This window comes from Bombina bombina, chromosome 1, assembly GCF_027579735.1.
Source record: "Bombina bombina isolate aBomBom1 chromosome 1, aBomBom1.pri, whole genome shotgun sequence".
NCBI lineage: Eukaryota > Metazoa > Chordata > Amphibia > Anura > Bombinatoridae > Bombina > Bombina bombina.
In genome coordinates, this window is record NC_069499.1 from 1,205,040,997 (window position 1) to 1,205,061,184 (window position 20,188).

A 20,188-nucleotide genomic window follows, 5' to 3' on the forward strand; every position below is an offset into this window, starting at 1 on the left:
AAAGAACATAAGCAAAGTCAACTTCAGCAATAGCTGTTTTATTTTTGTATAAAAATAAAAATCACAAAATACAAAAGTGATTCCCACACTGATATTTCTGAACTGAAAGTGGTTTTTGAAAATGCTTTTTTCTACAGTACTAGATTTTAACAGTATTCTAAGAGGTCAGTAGAAAGTTAGCATAGTATGATGAACTAACTGCAAATGAAAGAATAGAGAGACTACTTTTTTGTGAATGCAATGAAGTATATATTTGCTGGTGCTTTGTTTATTGCATAGCTTTATTTTGAATGCTGGAACTGTACAACTGTATTTCATATATTGAATAAATACATAGTTCCTTTCAAAATATTGTTTGCATTAACAAACACTTGTAATTTACTAATCACAGCACTTTTATATTTCTATACAACTGAAATTGATAAATATATATTTCACCTTGTAGCCATCAAGTATATTGAGGAGAAAGTCACATATCTTCATGAGCTAGGCAAGTATGCTTATATTAACCCATAAATTGCAAATAATGACACTTCAATTGCAAATAATGACACTTCTAAAAATGTGAACAACAACATGTCTTCATCCTTAGGGGTTCTCTTACTCTGCACCTTGCACACACTCCCCCCTTCTCTTTAGGGTCCTGATGATTTAAAATGTTCTGCAATGTGGTGATATATTCAAAAGGGATCTGTATCTATATAGAAAAAGCTGGTGAAATATTCCATGTGGCTGAGGTCACTGTTAAAAGGCAGCATCACTGAGAGGCGGTTTACTATACATCTCATGGGGTGGCGATGCTAGTGAAATATTCCTAGCAGTATTGGCACAGACATTGATGATGTAAAGTAAAGGATCCCTTTTAAATATAATAAACATAACTATTAACATCTAAACCACCAATACCTCACTGCAATAAGCTCCCTAGTCTGCTTAACCCCTAAACTGCCAATACCACACCGCAATAAACTCCCTTCTCTGCTTAACTCCTAAACTGCCAATACCTCTATGCAATAAACTCTATACTCTGCTTAACCCCTAAACTGCCAACACCCCATTGCAATAAACTCCCTACTCTGCTTAACCCCTAAACAACCAATACCCCACTGCAATAAATATCCTACTCTGATTAACTCCCTAACCACTACAACACCCCATTTCAATAAACTGCCTACACTATTAACCCCCTAACTGTCACAACCCCCACCACAAACTAACTCAACACTACTTAACACCTTAACAGCTGCTAACCCCCAAGACCCCTAACCTAACACTCCTAAGATCCAAAAAAAATAACATTACAAACATCTTTAAAAAATTACCAAAAAAAAAAAAAAAAACATAATTGTACGACCTATGGTAAAACTAAAGTCCTCTTAAAAAAATTCCACTCCTAAAAAAAAAAAACTATACTAAAACTACAACCTACTTAAAAAAAAATTGCCCTGAAAAGGCATTTGTCGGGCAGTGCCCTCGTTGAAGCAATTATAGCTCTTTTTTTGGACAAAAATCCCTATACTAAAACCAAAGTAACCTTTCACCACCCAAAAAAAAAAAAATATGTTTAAAAAAGACCTATCCTTAGAAATAGCTCTGAGAAGGGCATTTGTCGGGGAGTGCCCTAAAGTAATCTTAGCTCTTTTGCATAAAAAAATATTTAAAAAATCATATCTTAACAGAAATCTACACTTACAAAAACCTACACTACAAGAAACCATATCTGGTAAAACATATGCCCTGAAAAAAGGCATAAGTGACTATAGCTCTTTTGTCAGTTGGATAAAAAACTATTCTGCAAGAGAAAATCCCTACAAAAAATCCTTAACTCGAAACCACAAATTACGGCGGTGCTTCTCTTCTATCTTCATCCATGGCACAGCTCCTCTGGGGATGTCCTCTTCCATCCGATGCATCTTTATCCATCTTCTATCTTCCATCCGATGCTTCTTATTATATAGGGTGCCTAGCATTTCTATTGGCTGAGTTTTGAATTATTAGTCCAATCAGCCAATGGAAAATCTTTCATTCTATTGGCAATGAATGTCTGCTATTGCTGAACAAATGGGATCCCAGGAAAGATTCTACATCCATTGTGTTATGACTGCACAAGTTGTGTATAAATAATTTCAGTGAAAACCCCAAATTTTGTGAAAACATTTTTAAGATGATCATTTGGCGGCCAAATGGTGGCATGAAATATGCCAAAATGGGCCTATATCAATATCTTGGGTCGTCTACCTTAAATATATATATATATATATATATATATATATAGTTTGATGGGTAAATAAAAAAAAAAGTTTTTGCACAGAACAGCCACACTCCAGATATACTAAAAACAAAAGCTTTATTGTCTTCTTAGAAACACTATATGACAGAGGGAAATCTTACACATTTTGCACTGATACAGGTGCTTAATCATAGATTACATAATCAGTTCATGACTTACTTTTAAGCCGTGAGCTGTGCCAACCACAGACAGGTTTTCACACATCATTAAAAATATTTAAGAACAACTGAATCAAGTGCATCAACAAGGATCCTAGATTGAATAAATTGAACAATATGCAAGAAATCAACAAATTAACAGAGATACATTGGATTAGCAATTCATCACAATATAATGACTAATAAGCAAATAACAAAAAATAAATAAACCAAAAATAAATATATTTGTTCATAATTCATAATAGTCACTAATCAATAAAATAACTAATGTCCCACTAAAAATGTATCCCATTAGGTTGCCTTTAGCCCAATTTATATATCCAAAAGATTTATTTCTTCTCCAGAATTCTTAAAATGACAAAGTCTCTATTTCTGTTTTAATTGGTGATAGCAAAAATGCTAAACATTACCTTGTACTTTGGGTACGTTTTTGTCTGAAATTCCCTGTAGAGAAGGGGTTTTCGTATCCAAATAGAAAAACCGTTGTGAAAAGAGCTTCATGAATAATGGGAGAATAATAACACGAGGAGCAGTAACCATTTTATTGTAGTTGTGCTCAGCAGTTTGATGACTTTTTAAAGAAACATTAAAGCTTTGAAATTACCATTTTTGTCTGCATACATTTTTTATGCATTGTGATAATAACCTTTTGGGGGATATTTATCAAAGTGTCAACTGAAAATATGCTTGAATCCCGTGTCGTATTTGTCGTGAGATTGATCTGCCGTAGTTATCAAAGCATCAAGCTCTTCAAACGTAGTTATCAAAGCGTCAAGCTCTTCAAATGTTGAAATTTTTGACGTAATATACGCTCCCGCGATCTCAATCCGACGCAGATCGATGCTTGCGTTATTACAGATGTTTCAAATTCAGATTTGACTCTATTTGACCATTTTCCAAATGTATCAAACATTTAACAGGTACGCTCTCGTCTATTCCGACGCATCATACCTAGTTTTCAATCCTCCACCCTTGAGGCCGCGGATGCCATAGAAATCAATGGGAGTCTGAAAACACAGAAAGCTTATGTTCGATGCTGCAAGAGATTGAAGTATATTACATAATAAAAGAAAATTAGAAACGCTATTAAAATTGTATACCCTTTCTAAATCAAAGAATATTATTGCTTCACATTTGGTGCACTAGTAGATATAGGGATAAAAATGAAAAATACACTACTACATATGGATTATGTTACAAATGTATCTCTCATTACAAAGCAAGGGGACAATATTATTTCTCCAAGTGTGTTGAAAAGTTTTGCCCCAAACTTGTTGCACTAATAGATATAGAGATAAAAATGAAATAAATGCACAACATAATATAGTTAACTTCCTTTTTATTTTTTTATGAAAAATCTATGTGCACCATGTTTAAGCCATGTAATACAAGTCCCAGTCTCCACTTTGCACCAAATTTGACACAAATCTTTTCGCACCAGTTATGACGCAAACTCCTAAACAACCTACACACTAGTGAATTTTTCAACCACTTTTGATTGGAATATGCATAATCACATGATTTATAACATCAGCCTATCTGATTCAAATATACATTTTAAACTTTTACTAACAAATCAAATTGCTCTATACTTCTGTCATTGATGCCTCATCAGAACTTGTAAGTGCCATTTGTTACATTGTGTATTATACTTTGAAAGTATGTATATGTGAAATTAGAATTAAAGATAAACATTGATGCTGACATTAGGACACACCGTGTAATATTTTAGACAATGATTTTAAAATTCGAATTGATGTTTGATTCCATATAATCTTAAGATGATAGATCAAAGGGATAGCCCACCCAACATTAAGCTGTCATGATTCAGATACAGCAGAAATTAAAATCACCTCTTTACTGTCATGCTGTTTTCAGTGTATTTCTTCCTTCTTTTGAATTTCTTTTTCAGTAAGAAATGTCATCTTATATGCCAGCACATTGTATAACACCTGTGTAGGGGTGGTTTTTAAAACTAGATTGCAATTAGGAGGGGTTATACAGGCACAGAGAGAAAACTGTCCAGGCTCTTAAAAAATCCATTGATTGCAAATAAAAACATATGATTTCCTGATGACACACTATATTCACAATTATTCCTGCTCAGAATAATATTAAATTTACACTATATATATACAAACACTCTGCTAATCCGCATCTCCAGACCATATGAAAAAGAAAAAAGTATATGTCAAATTGTTAAAAGTTGAAAAATACAGCTTTATTTGGTACAAAAAATGTTAAAATCAGTTGCATGTAAAAACATGAAAGAAAAAACAAAAGGGAAAATCAGCTACAGTCCTGTAACTGACATAGAGCAACAGCAGCCAAACATGTTTCGGGCCTAATGTCAGCCCTTGTTCACTGGCATAACTAGTGCTGGGAAAAGCCTTAATTTAAAGGTAAAGTTAATTATCAATTACATGCATCTGTTGAATTAACCCATGACTACCTAGATAGTCATGGTTAAAGGTAAATTATCATTAATTGTTTTTTTGTTTCTTGTATTAAACATTTTCATTTTAAAGCAAACATAAATGTTAAGTGTGTTTATTTAAAACTGTCAGATGGCTAGATATATATGAATTATTATTTATTTTTTTTATTACTCTGATTTGATCCTAAATGGATGTAGAACTCAATCTCCACTTAAAGATATTTTTTACTTAAAGATATTTTTTACTTTAATTCATTTTCTTTTTTGTTAAAAAGGAGAGAACATGAAAAAAAACAATCATTCATCTATTAGTAAAATAAATCAACATCCATTATGGAATTTAGACCAAAGGGGTGCTTTGTTTTGAGATGGAAAATCCAAAACACTTCCCTTTGGTCCAAAAGTCTCTCTCTATCGCCCCCTCTCCTGTGTCTAGGAACATGGTCAATGCCTTGTACTGTCAAGAGGGCATCATTAGAATTAAGTTCCTCTCTAAAGTGCTTAGCTATTGGTGTATTACAATCCGGGTTGCCAATATCTCTGAGATGTTGTAAGAACCTGTCACGCAGGGCACGTTTAGTGCGCCCCACGTACTGTTTTTTACATCCTTGGCATGTAAGTAAATAAATGACAAATTTGGTGTTACATGAAATGCTGAAGCGTATGTCAAACTCCCTATTTGTTGTACTTGATACATATTTGGGACCCTGTTGGATGTGTTTGCAGGTTTTACAAATATTTCCTTGACATTTCATGGAACCTATTCTTCTCTTTAACCAAGATTGGTTAGTTTGTGACGGTAGCATTGAGGGAGCTAATAAGCTTCCTAAGGTCTTTGCTTTACGTGCTGAAAAATTACAGCCGTGTTGAACTATTTTGCTTAACTTGGCATCACTTTTTAAAATTGGCAAACAGTTACGAATAATGTCACAAATTTTGTTATAGTCTTTACTGTAATTTGTTGTAAAATATGGTTTATTGTTATATCTCTTATTCTGTGTTTTACTCACACATTTGGTAGTAAGAAGATCATCTCTGTTTAATTTATCCACTCTATTCTTGGTTTCCTTTAATAATTTCATATCATAACCTCGGGCTTCCAATCTGTGGCCAGTGTTGGCTGCATGTGATTGAAATTTGTCCTCAGTGGTGCAATTCCTTTTAGTCCTAATCATTTGGCCATAGGGTATAGAATTAATGGTGTGTTTTGGGTGACAGGAGGAAGAGTGAAGAATGGTATTACCCGCTGAACTCTTTCTGTATAACTCTACCTCCAAAGAATGTGTGTCAGTATGTGAAGTGAGTGTGATATCCAAAAAGTTTAGGCAATCACTACTTTCAAACATGGTGAATTTAAGGTTTAGATTATTGCTGTTGGCGTGTTCAAGGAACAGTTGAACCGAATGACTGTCCCCATCCCACACCAAAAGCAAATCATCTATATACCTACCAAAATAAACAATGTTCTCACGAAAGGGATTAGTATCCCCAAAGATGTGGCACAGCTCCCAAAACCCCATATACAAATTTGCATATGAGGGTGCGAATTTCGCACCCATGGCCGTGCCACGTCTCTGGAGATAGTACTTGCCCTCAAACATAAAAAAATTGTGTGTAAGTAAATATTCAACAGCAGTGTACAAAAATTGAATTGTCAAAAAATCATAAGTAGTGAAATTCGTAAGGAAAAACATTAATGCTTGTAATCCCATATCGTGAGGGATGGATGTGTATAATGATGTCACATCCATTGTGACTAATCTGTAATTCTCACACCAAGTTATGTGTTCGACCTGTGCAATAAGTGCTGTAGTGTCTCGTAAATAACCATATAGATTAGTAACTATAGGCTGTAAAAACGTATCAACTAGATCCGAAAGTCTTTCATTAAGTGAACCAATACCGGCCACGATCGGACGGCCCGGAGGGTTTTTGGGTCTTTGTGAAGTTTAGGCAAGTGGTGGAATATCGGCATAGTTGGATGTTTAGGTAATAGATATTCCACCACCTTCTCAGAAATCACTCCATCCAGTTTAGCTTTGTGAACTATCTCAGCTAATGATCTATGAAAATTGTCAGTAGGGTCACAGATCAAGGGCTGGTATACAGCCTCATTGGCAAGTTGCCTATTGGCTTCTGCCACATAATCACATTTGTTTAAGATAACAGTATTACCACCCTTATCTGATTCCCTAATGACTAAATTCGGATCATTTTTAAGATCAACGATGGCTTTTCTTTCAAGTGCAGTCAAATTGTTATTTTTATAACCTTTACTAGTAGTGCTTTTATTTTTGCTGTCCAATTCAATGAGCTGAGTCTCAAGTGTCTGTTGAAAGACCTGTAAGTTTAAGCCCCTACTATGTATAGGATAAAAATAGGTTTTATCTTTAAATCTACCAAGATCAATATCTTTTTCTGAGGGGCCAAATCTTTGATCAACATTGCTATCCCTCATTAGCTCCAGCATGTCTGTCATGGCTGCTTGGTCGTTAAAGTTAAAATTGAAATGATGTGTTGACTCAATAGTAGTACTATTATCACCATCTTTTTGTGTTACACTATGTTCCTCTGACTCATTAAAATAATGTTTCTTCAAAGTAAGGTCTCTTACAAATCTATTTACATCTAGAATGGTGGAAAATAAATCAAAACTACAACTAGGGGCAAAGCTCAAACCTTTTTGTAAAAGTGAAATTTCCTGTTTGTTCAAATTTCTAGATGATAGATTAATAACATTATTTAAGGAGGGGTTGTCCTGTAAGACACTCTTTTCCTTTGAGAATACCTGTTGTAATTTGCACTTTCCCCCTCTTCCCCGACTCCCTCTACGTATTTTCTTTTGGTTTTTGTTTTTATCTTTATATTTGGTTTGCTGGGGCCCACCCCGTTTTTTGACTGGGAGGATGTACTGGGGGTTGGGGGATCTAATACAGAAATGGTGTCTAATACAGATATTATAAAAGATATATAAAAGTGAAAAAGCATTGTTATGCTTCATAACACTGCTTTTTCCCTAACGCCGGTATTACAAGTCTTGTAGGTATAGGTGTATCGCACATCTTTTTGGCCGTCACGCAACGTCAGTACCTCACTTTTAAAAAAGTCCTTTTTCAATGGGACTCCCAAAGCACCGGTATTACGAGTTTGTCTGGGAGGCCAAAAAGTTAGCAGTACACCCTATAACCACAAGATCCGTACTGCCGTCTAAAGTCAATAGTTATGAGTTTTACGTTACAAAGCTGTAGCATAAAACTCATAACTAAAGTGTTAAAAAGTACACTAACACCCATAAACTACCTATTAACCCCTAAACCGAGGCCCTTCCACATTGCAAACACAATAATAAATTTATTAACCCCTAATCTGCCGCTCCGGACATCGCCGCCACTACATTTTTTATTAACCCCTATTCCACCGCTCCCCGACATCGTCGCCACTATAATAAACCTATTAACCCCTAAACCGCCACCATCCTGCATCACAAACACTATTTAAAGATTATTAACCCCTAATCTGCCATCCGCCCACACTGCCGCTATAATAAACCTATTAACCACTAAACCGCAAGCCCCCCACAACTAAATATACTTAAATATATTATTAACCACTAAACCTCTGACCTCCCACATCACTAACTCTACATAAATATATTAACTCTTAAACCTAACCCTAATCCTAACAGGCCTATCTATCAAGCCATCAACTGTACTGCATTCGACTGCAACAATACGCTCACCTAACATCACCTAACATCGCGGCCTTGGACCTGAATACACTCTCCATATTTATAAAAAAAGCTGTCAAAAAGCCGCGCACCAAGTACTAACAGTCATCGATCTCGCTGCCATTCGGCTTTTTCCCAACTTTATTTATATCCTGTCACTAAACACTGCCACTATACTAAAATGTTTAACCCCTATCCTGCCGCACCCCGACCCCTCTGCAACTTTAATAAAGGTATTAATCCCTATCCCACTGCTCCCGGACCCCACCGCAACTCTAATAAATGTATTAACCCCTATTCCCCCCCTCCCGGACCCCTCTGCAACTAAATAAAGGTATTAACCCCTAATCCCCTGGCCTCCCACATCACTACCACTTACTAAACCTATTAACCCCTAAACCGCCAGTCCACCACATCGCCATAAAGTAAATTAAGCTATTAACCTCTAAACCTAACAACCTGCTAACTTTACATTATAATTACCTCATCCCTATCTTATAATAAATTTAAACTTACCTTTAGAATTAAAATAAACTATGTTCAACTATTAACCTACCCTAACTATTATCCTACAATTACATTAAACTATATTAACCTAATAATGAATCTACCCTAACTATTATACTAAAATTGCAATAAACTAACAATTAAATTAACTATATTACATATTTAAAAACCTAACCCTACTCAAGTTATTTAAATCTACTATAAAGAATTACTAACTTACAAAAAAATAACAACTAAGTTACCAAAAATACAAAACACTAAGTTACATAAAATATTCCAATCAGCCAATAGAATGCAAGCTCAATCCTATTGGCTGATTGGATCAGCCAATATTCTGTAAATTCAATCCTATTGGCTGATTGCAACAGCCAATAGGATTTTTCCACCTTAATTCCTATTGGCTGATTGAATTCTATCAGCCAATCAGAATGTAATGGTCGCCATCTTGGATGATGTCATTTAAAGGGAAACTTCTGCAAGAGTCATCGTAAGAAGAGGATGCTCTGCGCCGTATGTCTTGAAGATGGAGCCACTCCGCTCCGGATGGATGAAGATAGAAGATGCCGTCTGGATGAAGACTTCTGCCCGCTTGGAGGAAGACTTCGGCCCGCTTGGATGAAGACTTCTGCCGGCTTTGCTGAGGACTTCTGCCGCATGGATGAGGATGGATGTCCGCTCTTCGAAAACTGTAAGTGGATCTTCGTTGGTTAGTGTTAGTTTTTTTAAGGGTTTATTGGGTGTGTTTTAATTTTAGGTTAGGGACTTTGGGCTGAAAAGAGCTAAATGCCCTTTTAAGGGCAATGCCCATACAAATGCCCTTTTCAGGGCAATGGGGAGCTTAGGTTTTTTAGATTTTTATTTGGGGGGTTGGTTGTGTGGGTGGTGGGTTTTACTGTTGGGGGGGTGTTTGTAGTTTATTTTACAGTTAAAAGAACTGATTTCTTTGGGGCAATGCCCCACAAAAGGCCCTTTTAACGGCCATTGGTAGTTTATTGTAGGCTAGGGTTTTTTATTTTGGGGTTGCTTTTTTATTTTGATAGGGCTATTAGATTAGGTGTAATTAGTTTAAATATTTGATCATTTCTTTTTTTATTTTGTGTAACTTAGTGTTTTTTATTTTGTGTAACTTAGTAATTCTTTATAGTAGATTTAAATAACTTGAGTGGGGTTAGGTTTTAAATATGTCATATAGTTAATTTAATTGTTAGTATAATGTAATTTTAGTATAATAGGGTAGGTTAATTAATAGTTTAATATAGTTTAATGTAATTGTAGAATAATAGTTAGGGTTGGTTAAATAATAGTTGAATATAGTTTATTTTAATTCTAAAGGTAAGTTTAAATTTATTATAAGATAGGGATGAGGTAATTATAATGTAAAGTTACCGGGTTGTTAGGTTTAGGGGTTAATAGCTTAATTTAGTTTATGGCGATGTGGGGAGCTGGCGGTTTAGGGGTTAATAGGTTTAGTAAGTGGTAGTGATGTGGGAGGCCAGGGGTTTAGGGGTTAATACATTTATTTAGTTGCAGAGGGGTCCAGGGGTGGCGGAATAGGGGTTAATAACATTATGTAGGTGGCGGCGGGGTCAGGGAGTGGCGGGATAGGGGTTAATAACATTATGTAGATGACGGCGGGGTTCAGGAGCGGCGGAATAGGGGTTAATAACATTATGTAGGTGGCGGCGGGGTCCGGGAATGGCGGAATAGGGGTTAATAAAAATATGTAGGTGGCGGCAGGGTCCGGGAGCAGCGGGATAGGGGTTAATATATTTTATTAGGTTGCGGTGATTTCAGGGGCGGCAGATTAGGGGTGCTTAGACTCTGGGCTTATATTAGGGTGTTAGGTGTAAATGTAACTTTTATTCTGCCATAGAAATCAATGGGATATCTGGCAGCATCGAACATGAGCTTTCGCTGCTTTCAGACTCCAATTGATTCCTATGGCATCCGCGGCCTCCAGGGTGGCGGACTGAAAATCAGGTAGGCAAGGCCAGAATAGTGGTGAGGGTACCTGTTAGAAGTTTGATAAATAGGAAAAGTTGTCAGATAGTGCCGAATTTGTATTCGGAACATCTGCAATGACGTAAGCATCGACCTGTGTCAGATTGAGACCGGCGGATCGTATGTTACGTCACAAATTTCAACTTTTCTCGGTCTGTAGGCTTTGATAAATGGGGCGAATCAGGCTCGCCACAATTATGCTGTGGAATTCCAGCGTATTTGCGGTTGACGGCTTGATAAATATCCCTAACCCTAACACCACCTAACATAAATATAATTAAAATAAATCTAAATAAACCTTACAATTATTACCTAAATAATTCCTATTTCAAACTAAATACATATTTACCTGTAAAAAAAACAACTAACGGCTAGATTTAGAGTTCTGCGGCCAAAGGGGTGCGTTAGCTACGCGTGTATTTTTTCCCCCGCATCTTTTAAATACCGCTGGTATTTAGAGTTCACAGAAGGGCTGCGTTAGGCTCCAAAAAGGGAGCGTACAGGCATATTTACTTCCACTGCAACTCTAAATACCAGCGGTGCTTAGGGACGCGGCCAGCTTCAAAAACGTGCTCGTGCACGATATTCCCATAGGAAACAATGGGGCAGTTTGAGCTGAAAAAAAACCTAACACTTGCAAAAAAGCAGCGTTCAGCTCCTAATGCAGCCTCATTGTTTCCTATGGGGAAACAGTTTCTAAGTCTGCACCTAACACCCTAACATGTACCCCGAGTCTAAACACCCCTAAACTTACACTTATTAACCCCTAATCTGCCGCCCCCGCTATCGCTGACCCCTGCATATTATTTTTAACACCTAATCTGCCGCTGCGTACACCGCCGCAACCTACATTATAGCTATGTACCTCTAATCTGCTGCCCCTAACATTGCCGACCCCTATATTATATTTATTAACCCCTAATCTGCTGCCCCCAACGTTGCCGCCACCTACCTACAATTATTAACCCCTAATCTGCCGACCGGACCTCACCACTACTATAATAAAATTATTAACCCCTAATCTGCCTCACTCCCGCCTCAAAAACTCTATAATAAATAGTATTAACCCCTAATCTGCCGACCGGACCTCGCCACTACTCTAATAAATGTATTAACCCCAAAAGCTAAGTCTAACCCTAACACTAACACCCCCCTAAGTTAAATATAATTTTATTCTAACTAAATAAATTATTTCTTATTAAATAAATTATTCCTATTTAAAGCTAAATACTTACCTGTACAATAAACCCTAATATAGCTACAATATAAATAATAATTGTAGCTATTTTAGGATTAATATTTATTTTACAGGCAACTTTGTATTTATTTTAACCAGGTTCAATAGCTATTAAATAGTTAATAACTAGTTAATAGCTACCTAGTTAAAATAAAAAATTACCTGTAAAATAAATCCTAACCTAAGTTACAATTAAACCTAACACTACACTATCAATAAATAAATTAACTAAACTATCTACAATTATCTACAATTAAATACAAATAAATACACTAACTAAAGTACAAAAAATAAAAAAAGAACTAAGTTACAAAAATAAAAAAATAATTTACAAACATTATAAAAATATTACAACAATTTTAAGCTAATTACACCTACTCTAAGCCCCCTAATAAAATTACAAAGCCCCCAAAATAAAAAAATGCCCTACCCTATTCTAAAATAAAAATTGTAAAGCTCTTTTACCTTACCAGCCCTTAAAAGGGCCTTTTGCGGGGCATGCCCCAAAGAATTCTGCTCTTTTGCCTGTAAAAAAACAAACATACAATACCCCCCCCCCAATATTACAACCCACCACCCACATACCCCTAATCTAACCCAACCCCCCCTCTTAAATAAACCTAACACTAAGCCCCTGAAGATCTTGTCTTCACCACGCCGGGTATCACCGATCCGTCCAGAAGAGGGTCCGAAGTCTTCATCGTATCCGGCAAGAAGAGCTTCTCCAGAGGGTCCAAAGTCTTCCTCCTATCCGGGCAGAAGAGGACATCCGGACCGGCAGACATCTTCATCCAAGCAGCATCTTCTATCTTCTTCCATTTATTTTACAGGTAATTTTTTATTTATTTTAACTAGGTAGCTATTAATTAGTTATTAACTATTTAATAGCTATTGTACCTGGTTAAAACAAATACAAAGTTGCCTGTAAAATAAATATTAATATTAAAATAGCTACAATGTAATTATTATTTATATTGTAGCTATATTAGGGTTTATTTTACAGGTAAGTATTTAGCTTTAAATAGGAATAATTTATTTAATAAGATTTATTTTATTTCGTTAGATTTAAATTATATTTAACTTAGGGGGTGTTAGGGTTAGACTTAGCTTTAGGGGTTAATACATTTATTAGAGTAGCGGTGAGGTCCGGTCGGCAGATTAGAGGTTAATAATTGTAGGTAGGTATCGGCGACATTGGGGGGGCAGATTATGGGTTAATAAATATAATATAGGGGTCGGCGATGTTAGGGGCAGCAGATTAGGGGTACATAGGGATAATGTAGGTTGCGGCGGTGTGTGGTCAGCAGATTAGGGGTTAAAAAAATTTAATAGAGTGGTGGCGATGTGGGGGGGGGCCTCGGTTTAGGGGTACATAGGTAGTTTATGGGTGTTAGTGTACTTTAGAGCACAGTAGTTAAGAGCTTTATGAACCGGCGTTAGCCCAGAAAGCTTTTAACTCCTGGCTTTTCTCTACGGCTGGAGTCTTGTCGGTAGATTTCTAACGCTCACTTCAGCCAAGACTCTAAATACCAGCGTTAGAAAGATCCCATTGAAAAGATAGGATACGCAAATGGCGTAGGGGGATCTGCGGTATGGAAAAGTCGCGGCTGTAAAGTGAGCGTTAGACCCTTTCCTGACTGACTGTAAATACCAGTGGACGGTAAAAACCAGCGTTAGGACCCCCTAACGCTGGTTTTGACGGCTAACACAGAACTCTAAATCTAGGCGTAAGCTAGCTACAATATAAGTAATAGTTATATTGTAGCTAGCTTAGGTTTTATATTTATTTCACAGTTAAGTTTGTATTTATTTTAACTAGGTAGACTAGTTAGTAAATAGTTATTAATTATTTACTAGCTACCTAGTTAAAATAAATAAAAATGTACCTGTGAAATAAAACCTAACCTGCCTTACACTAAAAACTAACATTACAATAAAATAAATTAAATTAAATTATTAAAATACAATTTTCTAAATTAAAAAAAAAAAACACTAAATTACAAAAAATAAAAAACGAAATTATCAAAAATAAAAACGACAAGGGTACCCTCTTTCGCCCAATATCTTTGCCCTGGCTATTGAGCCATTGGAAGTAGAAATAATGATTTGTTCCAGGCACCAATAATTAAAAGACCTTTATTTCTTCATCAACTGGGGTCTTAGACAAACATACAACGTTTCAGACCTGCTATAGGTCCTTAGTCATGTATACTGAACATACACTGATTCATCATTTAAATACTTTACACCTGGTCAATTGTTCACCTGTTATCATGTGACCACTCGTTATTGCATCACTGCCATCTTGTGGCCATCTAACATATATGTTCCTATAGCAAATAAACATTCTGAATAGCCACATTGAAAAGGTTTAAGTATCAAACAGTGTTAAAAGATAAAATCATATGTACAAAATTAAAATAGAAGAAATATTACACACAATATGCAGATATGCAGATGCTATTTACTTGTTATATAAATGCTAATTTAAACTCTTTCATTCTAGAGTTGATTTTATAAGTTTCAAAAAATTGCTACTGGAGATTATATGGATTACTGTCAATTTGAACACTGTAGGCCTATCTTGAAAATAATTTTTTCTCTTTTCTCTTTAGTATTTTTATATGTACAGATAATTTTCAGACATTTCCCTCAAATTTACTCAGCCCATTAAAAGGGGTTATTGTAGGAAAAATACTTTAAGGTAAAAACATGCAGGTATCATAATACTCAGCCCATTAGAAAGGGAAGATTTACCTATCTCCAGAGATGTTTTAGGAAAGACAAATATTTAGTAGAACAGACTCCAATCGAAGTCTTTATTCATACCCTTAGGTATTAAGCTTTCCAATTTGTATATCCAAAACATCTCTCTTGTTTTTAGTATATGTTCTATATTACCCCCCCTCCTTGGTCTATCAATCTGTTCAATTATTCTGAGCTGACTGATGTTATGACCCATAGAGAGGAAGTGAGAGGAAACAGGAGCCTCTTTGTTCTTGCATCTAATATTAGACTTATGTTCTGTTATCCTCTCCCTTACCTCTCTCTACAGGTCTCGCCCAAATAGATCAAACCACATGGACACTTGATCAAATAAATACAGTAACATGACCTACAAGTAAGATATTTATTAATTTTGTATTTCCTACCATTTATAGGGTGAAAAAAATGTTCACCTTTGATCATTGAACTGCAGTTACTGCAGTTCAAACAGGGATAACATCCATCTTTCCTAGGGCCTATAGTCTTCTGCATGTTCAATCTATTACTGCCTATATCAGAATGTACAAGGGTATCTTTGATACTTCTATTTCTTCTATACGCTCTCATTAAATTTTCTTTAAACTCATTCACTTGGGGGTTACAGTCCCTTAGGATGTGCCAATGCTTTCTTAGAATATTATTGATTTTCTGACTGAATTCATTGAACTGTGTTACAAACACTAGATGATTTGTTTCTTTACTTTTGTACTTTTTGGGTAATTTTTCATTATTGACTACATCTAGTTGTTCCTTGATTAGTGATATTGGATACCCTCTATTGATGAATTTATCAGCCATCTCCTCCAACCTTTGCTTACATCTATTCTCCTCAGACACTATGCGTTTAACCCTTAAAAATTGGCTCTTTGGAATAGCCCTAAAGATACTGTCAGGATGGTAACTTCCATATTTCAATATATTGTTTTTGTCTGTGTCTTTTGTATGGATATCTGTTTTTAAGAAACCATCCTTAAAGTATACATAGGTGTCCAGAAACTCAATTCCAATTTCACTCATGTTTAAAGTGAATTTTAATCCATTGACAGAATTATTAAGATCTTCAACAAAGGACAATAGGCTACCAACGTCACCCCCCACACGCCAAACACATCATCAATGTACCTCCACCAGGAGGCACCATAGAGCTGGAACAAGCCATGAGGATATACAAAGTATTCCTCAAAGCTATTCATGAAAATGTTGGCGTATGAGGGGGCAACGTTAGAGCCCATTGCTGTACCCTGTTTCTGCAAATAATATGTATCCATAAATAGAAAATAATTCTGATAAAGAATGATAGACAAAAGTTCTATTAGAAACCAAATCTCTGCCTCAGTATAACTCTTACTAGCTCTAAGCATATGTTCCACTGATGAAATCCCTGTTGTAAGTTTGATAGAGGTGTAAAGGCTTGAGACATCTAATGAAAACAAGATACACTTATCACCTACATGTCCTAAGTCCTGTAATTTAGCCAAAAAATCATTAGTGTCCCTAATGTAAGATGTAGTGTTCTTAACTAAAGGCTGCAACACTTTATCCAAGAAAGTAGAAATATTAGAGAATACTGAACCCATCCCTGCCACAATAGGGCGACCTGGGGGATTTTTTAAGGATTTATGTACCTTTTGTAATACATATATTACCGGCCTAATTGGATCTGTTACATATAGGGCCTCCTTAAACTTATCTGTTATGATATCTCTTTGTGTAGCCAGGGTCAAAATGTTATTTATCCCTTTGTTAATCTGTATGGTGGGATCTCTAGTCAGTATTTCATAAACTTGGGTATCTTTCAGTTGCCTATTGATCTCATCTATATAATCAGACTTATTTAAAATCACAATGGCCCCGCCCTTATCGGCCTCTTTAATGATTATATTTTTATTCTCTCTCAGAGATCTAATGGCTGACATGTCCTCTTTATTGTGTTTCCTATTTCTTTGCACCAATTTTCTTTTTTTCTCCCTTTTGAATAAGTTTGTTCACTTCTCTCTGTACAAGACTAACATATGTGGCTGCACTATGTGTGGATGCTGGTGAAAAAGTGCTTTTTTTAGATAGACCAAAGTGCCTAATGTCATTAAACTTCATTTTGTTATCAATTGTGTTAGTGTCATTTATGTTATCCCTTTGCATAGAGAAATAAATCTTTAGCCTCAGTTTCCTAAAGAACCTCTGTAGGTCTTGTTGAATTTTAAATTCATCACAATAATTCTCTAGGCAATAGGATAATCCTTTATTTAGAGCTGTTTCTTGCTCTTTTGTCATCTTCAAATTGGACAAATTAAAAATTAAATTTTCTTCTATGTGCTGTGTGCTATAATGTGAATTCTGGTATATAGTATCGTGTAGTGATTTACTTAAACCTTTAGAAAAAACATGTGAATCAACTTGTTGTGCAACATTAGACATTTCATATCTATTCTGTGAATCATTGAATGCAATAGTGGTATTAGTGTCACAGTCCACATTTACATATGAGAGTTCTATGCAGATCCCCTGTTTGAGAGCTAGTCCATTTGTAACAGCCATATCCCTTAAAGCAAAATGAGATCTTTCATTTGTACCCTTCGTACATACATCCATAGTCTCTGTTACAGGATTTTGGTCTATAGGATTACAGGTCTGGTCATATTTTGGAGCATTTAACAAACTTCGATCATATATTCTTTCTCCATGCTCACTATCTGTATCAAGGCAACCCAGCCGGTCATTGGAGTCAGCCACTCTCACATCGGAACAAACTGCATACATTTTATCAGAAGGTATTTTAGCCTCTCTTACCCCATATTTCTTTATGCCATCCATTTGTGAGGAGCGTTTATGCTTGGCAGTATCTCCCGTCATCATATCCATGCTGAGTGCCTTCTCTGGAGCTAGTAGCGATAGTGTCCTCGTTGGTTTCCACGCGTCCGTCGCGGGCGCTGTCGCTCTGACGTCATCGGCTGGCGCGGTAGGCTTTCTCTTGTGTTTCCTACCGGCCCGATGGCATCGATGTCGGAATCTTCCGTTAAAAAACTCACAGATGATTCAGAGCCACTGTGACCTTCCTCCGGGGTAGATTTTCGTATGGCCTGACGTCTTTGCTCTCTTGGTCCATGATTGAAGCTCCTACCAGTGCCTGTGTTCTGTCGCCACCTATAGACCAACCCATGGCAGTAATCCTGCTCATCCCTGATGAACTTGAGACGCTTCTGACTCTCCAATTGCTTCTTATAATCGTTAACGGATTTTTCTACCTCCATCACCAACTTTTTGTACTCATCTAAAGGTATTTTCTTCACCATTTCTTCTTTCTGTTTGCTGATGGTTCCCTTGTATTTCTCTATTTCTTGTTGGGCATATTCTACTGTCCATGTTATTATATCGAAGGAGCATTTGTTTAAAATACTTTCAAACTCATCAGTGTACTCCTTACGGTCTGCAAATAGAGTGGGACAAGTAGACATCCTTAGCCCCCTGGGAATCCTTTGCACCTTATGGTATTCAGAGAGTGTGATGGCATGTAGTTCCAACACCATTTTCCTTTTGTAGTCTTTTTCCAAAATCCTGCTTGAGACATCAGAGGAGGCAATTTTGAGAAAGTCTCTGTTTCCCAGTACTTTAGCATTAATCTGCTGTGCAGTTTCTTCATCATTGAGCCATTGGCACAGGCGATTAGGAACTCCCCTAGGATTCGGGGGGTCCCTTTGAGTTCACGGGGGGAGGAGAGAGGAGGTGGGGGAGAAAAGATCGCTCTTTTTGATGATGTTACCCTCTTCCTCTCCAGCCCTATGGGTTCTCTCCCGGCACTCTTCGAGATTATATCTTTATTCAGTTCCCATAGTTTCTATAGGCTTAATCTGGCCAAAAAGGAAGCGCTCCCGATACATCTACCACGCTTTGAATTGGAAATCCTCAAAGAGTCCTACCAATTTCAATGGGCTTCTGACACCATTACACACTTGGGCGTCCAATTGGGTCCTAAGGTGGACGTAGTTAGATCAAAGAATTATGAAAAGCTCCTGTCTGAAACTAGAGTACTACTCGGTACATGGTCCTTTAAAGAGGTATCTTGGCTGGGACGCATAGCCTCGGTCAAAATGACTGTCCTACCGAAGATACTTTATTACTTTCGGTGCCTTCCAATTAACCTTCCTCAAGTCCTATTGGACAAATTCAATGCTCTAATTACTAGATACATCTGGCAGGGGAAAAAAACAAGAATTGCTAGGAAAACCCTGCAAAGACCGTATCACCTAGGTGGAGTTTCTCTTCCTAATATTACCACCTATTATGGATCAGCCAATGGGATGAAAGCTCAATCCTATTGGCTGATTGCAACAGCCAATAGGATTTTTTCCCCTTTAATTCTATTGGCTGAAATTTTCAGCCAATAGGAATCTAAGGGACGCCATCTTGGATGAAGTCACTTAACCCCTTAATGACCGAGGACGTGCAGGGTACGTCCTCTAAAAAAAGGCAGTTAACGCCTGAGGACGTACCCTGCACGTCCTCAGTCTGGAAAGCAGCTGGAAGCGATCCTGCTCGCTTCCAGCTGCTTTCCGGTTATTGCAGTGATGCCTCGACATCGAGGCATCCTGCAATAACACTTTCTGGCCATCCGATGCAGAGAGAGCCACTCTGTGGCCCTCTCTGCACCGGACATCGATGGCCGGTATCGTTGGTGGGTGGGAGCCGACTTGGGAGGCGGGTGGGCGGCCATCGGTGTGATCTGGAAGGTGGAGGGGGGCGGGATCGGGGGCGGAGCCTTCGGGGGCGCGCACGGGCGCGCGCGGGTGCACGGTGGGTGGCGGGCGGGCGCGTGCACGGGGCGGGAGCGGGTGGGAACCGCTACACTACAGAAAAAAAGTAAGAGTAAAGTGTATTAAAAAATGAAAATAAACATTTAAAAAAAAAAGCATTTAAGCGATCTGGAAGGGGTGGGGGGTTGGTATTGGGGGGGGGGGAAGCTACACTACAGAAAAAGGAAAAATTTTTAATAAAAACACATATTTTCACTAAAATGGGTACTGGCAGACAGCTGCCAGTACCCAAGATGGCGCACATTAAGTCAGAGGGG